This window comes from Rhipicephalus sanguineus, chromosome 1 (assembly GCF_013339695.2).
Source record: "Rhipicephalus sanguineus isolate Rsan-2018 chromosome 1, BIME_Rsan_1.4, whole genome shotgun sequence".
Classification (NCBI taxonomy): domain Eukaryota; kingdom Metazoa; phylum Arthropoda; class Arachnida; order Ixodida; family Ixodidae; genus Rhipicephalus; species Rhipicephalus sanguineus.
The window spans coordinates 51881702-51888000 of NC_051176.1; the positions used below are offsets into that span (position 1 = coordinate 51881702).

A 6299-nucleotide genomic window follows, 5' to 3' on the forward strand; every position below is an offset into this window, starting at 1 on the left:
CAACTTTCTTTTTGTTTTTTACGGCATAGTTCATGCAAAAATCGCTTAGATTCATGCTCTGAAGAAACATTTGTCGTACCTTATAAGTATCGTCAATGATAAGCTGTTATTAAAGATTGAACCGCCCGCGCATATCTCAAGTACTAAAATGTTAAGTTAAAGCAACGTCCAGTACTTCAATAGATTACGAGAACGCCCCCTCCAAACCTCAACAATGGCGCTGTTCCGCTTTACCCGTGCGTTCGTTCTGCCGAAATAGCTCAGTTGGGAGAGCGTTAGACTGAAGATCTGAAGGTCCCTGGTTCGATCCCGGGTTTCGGCATACGCAACTTTCTTTTTGTTTTTTACGGCATAGTTCATGCAAAAATCGCTTAGATTCATGCTCTGAAGAAACATTTGTCGTACCTTATAAGTATCGTCAATGATAAGCTGTTATTAAAGATCGAACCGCCCGCGCATATCTCAAGTACTAAAATGTTAAGTTAAAACAACGTCCAGTACTTCAATAGATTACGAGAACGCCCCCTCCAAACCTCAACAATGGCGCTGTTCCGCTTTACCCGTGCGTTCGTTCTGCCGAAATAGATCAGTTGAGAGAGCGTTAGACAAGATCTAAAGGTCCCTGGTTCGATCCCGGGTTTCGGCATACGCAACTTTCTTTCTGTTTTTTACGGCATAGTTCATGCAAAAATCGCTTAGATTCATGCTCTGAAGAAACATTTGTCGTACCTTATAAGTATCGTCAATGATAAGCTGTTATTAAAGATTGAACCGCCCGCGCATATCTCAAGTACTAAAATGTTAAGTTAAAGCAACGTCCAGTACTTCAATAGATTACGAGAACGCCCCCTCCAAACCTCAACAATGGCGCTGTTCCGCTTTACCCGTGGGTTCGTTCTGCCGAAATAGCTCTCTTATGGTTTCTTGCGATGTGTCATCCAGACGAAACTGAGTGACGCAATGCCAGATTTTCTAGTTACGTCAAGCCCAGCACCAAAAGTGTCAGTGAAAGGGTTTTGGTACGAGATAATAAGTGCTTATCGGTTCCTGAGAGCGCACTTTTCGTTAGAATATTTGAGCGCTGTCACCAAAAAGCGATTGTACAGAGATTTGGTGCATGTTATGTGTCCTGTTCCAAAATACCGGGCGATATATGTACTCGGGAATGAAAAGAATGTTTTAAAACGGGTTAGAAGAATGCCAGTGAGGGCTACCACAAAGACGTTTTTCTTTATGCTACACACGGGCACGCTTCCTGTCAAGCCATGGCTAAAAGAGAAGGGAATATTTCTACCTTGGGGTGTAAACTGCTACATTTGCAAAAAACCTGAAACCATTGAGCATATTTTCTTGGATTGCTGGGACTCCGTCTTCCTTTGGGATATTCTACAAAGGACTTTTAAAAAAGAGTTCCCACTAACACCATTCGGTATCCGGTTTTTACCATTTGAAGAAACAGGTGTGCCCTACGACATGGTGATGCTACTTTGTATGCACAGCGTGTGGAAAACACGAATGGCTGTGCGAAATGTAGATGTAGATATAAGGCCTGCTAGTGAATACTTTAAAGAAAATGTTCTCTTTATTCGAGAAGTGTACAAATCTCTTAGTGAACCACCAGAGTGGTTACCTGCCTTTGAACAATTGGCTACAATGAAATACTATTAACATAATTCATCAACAAGATACAATCGCGGATTGCACATGTTGATTTTTCGGCTGGGGCCGATGGTGTCTGTGCTGTCCAATGTCTGTATCGCTACGAAAAGGTTTTAAATAAAAAAAACAAAAAAACGCCGAAATAGCTCAGTTGGGAGAGCGTTAGACTGAAGATCTAAAGGTCCCTGGTTCGATCCCGGGTTTCGGCATACGCAACTTTCTTTTTGTTTTTTTACGGCATAGTTCATGCAAAAATCGCTTAGATTCATGCTCTGAAGAAACATTTGTCGTACCTTATAAGTATCGTCAGTGATAAGCTGTTATTAAAGATTGACCCGCCTGCGCATATCTCAAGTACTAAAATGTTAATTTAAAGCAACGTCCAGTACTTCAATAGATTACGAGAACGCCCCCTCCAAACCTCAACAATGGCGCTGTTCCGCTTTACCCGTGCGTTCGTTCTGCCGAAATAGATCAGTTGGGAGAGTGTTAGACTGAAGATCTAAAGGTCCCTGGTTCGATCCCGGGTTTCGGCATACGCAACTTTCTTTTTGTTTTTTATGGCATAGTTCATGCAAAAATCGCTTAGATTCATGCTCTCAAGAAAAATTTGTTGTACGTTATATCTGTCGTCAGTAATAGGCTGTTATCCAAGAGTGAATCGCACAAGCACCTTATGTACTAAAATGTTGAGATAAAGCAGCGTCCAATACTTCAACAGATTGCTGTTGTGTTGTAGAACCGCGAGGAGTACGGGTCCCGCCCTGTGGAGAGTACACTCTAATCACGGTAACGTTTACGACGACATAAAACGGCAAATATCTTACAGTTTATAAGCTACGTGGCGGGAACAATAATTTTATCTTTGTGTTTTCTTCATTTCCCTTTCACATAGAGGTCACATTGACAGTTGCATGCTAAAGCACCGCGATATGCATTAAGACCTTTAGATTGCAACTTATAAAAGCGCCGTGATTCATCCGTCAGGGGACCTTCACTATGGATTGGAAGTTTATTGATCATTGTGTAACATCGCGATCTGGATTTAGTTTTCGACATGTGCGATCATAAAAAAAAGGCAGTTTGCTATACATTAAGGTCCTGGTCGCACACTGGTGTCGCGAAGTGCTATAATTACGATAAAGGTTTGAGCAAAGCCTTGTGCAAGGCTGGCTTTAGGAATTGAACAGCGGATAATGCATACACAGAATGGGTCTTGACAGCAGAAAAGCAAATCATAGAAGCAGCGATTTTACATTGCGGGATACTGTCGCAAGCGATGGTGGGGTATGAAATAATGCTGCAGTTCAATAAAGTGAACCCGTTTTCAAAACACGTAATTTAAGAAGTGGCATAAAATCCGCACAGACATGGGCAGAAGCACAAGAATGAAATACCTTGTTGTCTTGGTCAAATGTTTGTGCTAAATAACTTCCAAAGTTGCTCTTATATTTATTTGGTTTTAAGTCGCGGGACTTGCCCCTTTGAAGCTTCGCTAATAGCGGAGAAGAGGATACATCAGATGATAAATGGTGACACGATAAAGTACTGTGAGCACACGACAACCGACAAAATGAAACTAACGATGCGATCGAACAACCATTCCGTGGCACAAGAAAATATTTTCCGCGACTCGCAACGCAATTTATCCAAATTTCGTTGCGACCAAAGTAAAAATTTAATAGTTTCACACAAAAGCACGTTTATAACGTGAAGAAAGGAAATGTTAAATTCAGTGCTTTGGCTGAGCATGTTTGAGGGGACACGCAAACGACTGGGGGATGGCACGTGTTCGCACTAGAGAAAGATGACTCTCGCGACGTCATTGTCTTGAGTCGCTCGTCATACAGACCACTCCGCGCACTCTCAATACGAGCGATGGCATGTCTACCTTCAGTAAGTATATGGGCACGGTCCGTGTGATATATTCAACCTTATTTAAAGCGAACTGCTCTTACAGGTGTTTTCAATTTACTTGTGAACGAGGCTCCTAGCTGTGTGAAAGCCGAAGCGTCCTCCCCCCCCCCCCCGTGCGCGCGCGTGTCTTCTGTGTGTTGACCTTAGCTTGAAACCCTACCTCAAATATATGCTGTAGTCATCTTCGTTCCATAGTTGCACTCATACAGATCACAACGTACAGCATTCAAAATTCAGATTACCTGAATTCATGCTCATGCTTACGCTACTGTAGGAGGTGGGTTGTGTCAGAAAAATAATTTATGCCATGCTATTAAGCAATGCAATGTTATCGGCAGTGTTTGCCCTACGTCGCTCGGTCACGTGTAACTGCGTCGCTATCGAAACGGGGCAGCTGAGAATGATATGTTCCGCAATAAGCGATACGCTGTGGCTTAAAGATTTTTCAGATAGCATGAATGCCAGCAATCGTGCAAAGTAGGAGTCCAAAGGGGGGCATTGTCAGTGTGGTTGGTATACGTCGTTCGATGTTCTTAGTTCTTTGGCGATAAGAGTTTGTTGTCTGGCAATAAGATATTTTTTTTTGTTGTTCTTGTTCTGTTCGTGGGTGGAAGCAACGCGTCATTGTGGTTAGAAAGGATGAATCGGCATACATGTTATGTAACTGTCAAAGCCGGAATGTTTAAAGGTACGTAGACAGCGCAAGTGAATTTTTTTTTTTTTGCCATATTCAGGGCTTTGCGTTAAAGCTCTTTACAGCACATATGCTGGCCAAGGCACGCTGTGAGGATCTCCTCTCAAGCAGGTTAAAAATTTGGCAGTCCTCGAGAGCTGGTATGGTGGTGCTGCTGCTCTCACCCTCTGTCGGGCCAGCGGCGCACTGTTAGGATTGTCGCATACTGGCCCGTCTGCATGTTTCAAGGCGGCGGCGACGGTTGCGGCGGCTGCTGTTTTCCAAGAACGGCAACCGTAGTTCTTTTTTTTTTTTTTTTTTGTCTGTGTGTTTAATACGTCCAGATTATGAACAAACCAGCGCCTCCACCAGATGTCACGTTGCCGTGACGCGGAAGAAAGCTCCAGCAGAACTCGGAAATACGGCTATTACCATTTCAATATGACTATTTGCACACTTCCTATTCCTTAATTGTGATCTTTCTCAATCGCACTAGCATTATTTTCAAGCCTGTTGCGATTAACAATGCTTCGTTCTTGTAAGCAACACAGACATAACTGGTCTCAAGAATGTTCTTTCTTTTTAATGCAGCCCATGCTGTCACCATGAGTTGAAGCACAAACGTTCAACAAAAACTCCATATTTCAGAGTCGGCGTCCAGGTTTAGACATGCTTAATTCTGAAAAACAGCTATTTGTTCATTGTCTATTGACTTCTGTAACCTATTTTTTATGTATAGCTTGTAAAGGAGGTCCCATTGTAGTCGTTCACTTCGCGACCTCCTGCATACTAATATCTTGTAATATATTAAACATCACTATAAACTGATTCTCATTCTGATTCCAGTGCTTAAGCGAAATGGGGAAGAAAAAACGTGCAGACAATAAAAGAACCAGCCATAGGTGGAACGCCGGCACTTCCGGCGTTCTTACTGTCCCTATTAAAGGGACACTAAAGAGAAACAGTGAATCGGTTTAGATCCATACATTGTGGTCTGAGAACTCTAATGTCATTAATTTCGCCATCATAGGTTTATTAATAGAGGAGAAACTCAAGTTCAAAGTTTCATTTTTAAATTTTGCGCCGGAATCTACCCGCGTGACCTCAGGGATTTCAAAGTGTATTTATCGTATTTTGGCGCCACTGGCTGCACAAAATTACCTCAAACTTGGTATGTTAAGTCTATGACCCCCTAAGAGGACAACGTACTTCATTTTTACCGATTACGAACTACGTAGTCCCTAGTAGGCGCCGTCAAAACATGTGACGTCACGGCGAATGGTGCGGAAACTTCAAGGTGGCGTCGCCACCCACTTTTGCGCGTTTTCTCGCTAACTAAGCGTCTTCTCGCAGCAAGCGTGATGTTTTTGGTATCGGGAAATATTACTAATATGAGAAAAATCGTTTTGCTCTTTAGTGTCCCTTTAAATGCGAAGCATTTCTTAGCGAACTTCTGCGATCTATCTATCTATCTATCTATCTATCTATCTATCTATCTATCTATCTATCTATCTATCTATCTATCTATCTATCTATCTATCTATCTATCTATCTATCTATCTAGCCGCCTACGACTTAGTGCTCTCTTGGCCATTTCGTTAATGGTATATATACCAAAACTGGTATGGCATAACATGACTGCATGATGAACATAAATGACAAGTCAGAACATGAAAATCATGATATGCTTGTAATGAACAGCATGATTTACATGCCACGGTGTTGGTGCTCTTGCGGTGGTTTCGTTAACTTGATATACAGGGTGTCCCAATTATCTCGCAGCACGATTTAAAAAAAAAAGCCACTGGCATTAGTTGAAGAAAGCCTATTGCATATTGTTCCTGGTACAGTAGACTAGCCGCTAGTATTTTTTTGTTAATTAGATTTAATTATGTGTTTGTAATTAAATATCTAATTCCAGAAGTACTGTTCAAATCAGTGAAGTGTTAATGAGGCAGTTGTAGTCAACCACGTGGGGCATCGAACTGCGCTGTTTGCAGCGACGTACTAATTGCGTACTCATTTTTTCTGAATGATAAACGATCCCCGC

At 42.1% G+C, this 6299-nt stretch overlaps 4 non-coding genes across 4 annotated transcripts; all 4 read left to right on the plus strand.

Annotated features, from left to right (window-relative positions):
* Positions 1–249: 249 nt before the first annotated feature.
* Trnaf-gaa (transfer RNA phenylalanine (anticodon GAA)) lies at positions 250–322 on the plus strand. The gene has a single exon. It is a non-coding gene; the product is annotated as a tRNA-Phe (tRNA).
* Positions 323–575: 253 nt separating this feature from the next.
* Positions 576–646, plus strand: Trnal-aag (transfer RNA leucine (anticodon AAG)). Its single transcript has one exon. It is a non-coding gene; the product is annotated as a tRNA-Leu (tRNA).
* A 1149-nt stretch (positions 647–1795) lies between these two features.
* Positions 1796–1868, plus strand: Trnaf-gaa (transfer RNA phenylalanine (anticodon GAA)). Its single transcript has one exon. It is a non-coding gene; the product is annotated as a tRNA-Phe (tRNA).
* Positions 1869–2122: 254 nt separating this feature from the next.
* Positions 2123–2195, plus strand: Trnaf-gaa (transfer RNA phenylalanine (anticodon GAA)). The gene has a single exon. It is a non-coding gene; the product is annotated as a tRNA-Phe (tRNA).
* The last annotated feature ends 4104 nt before the right edge of the window (positions 2196–6299 follow it).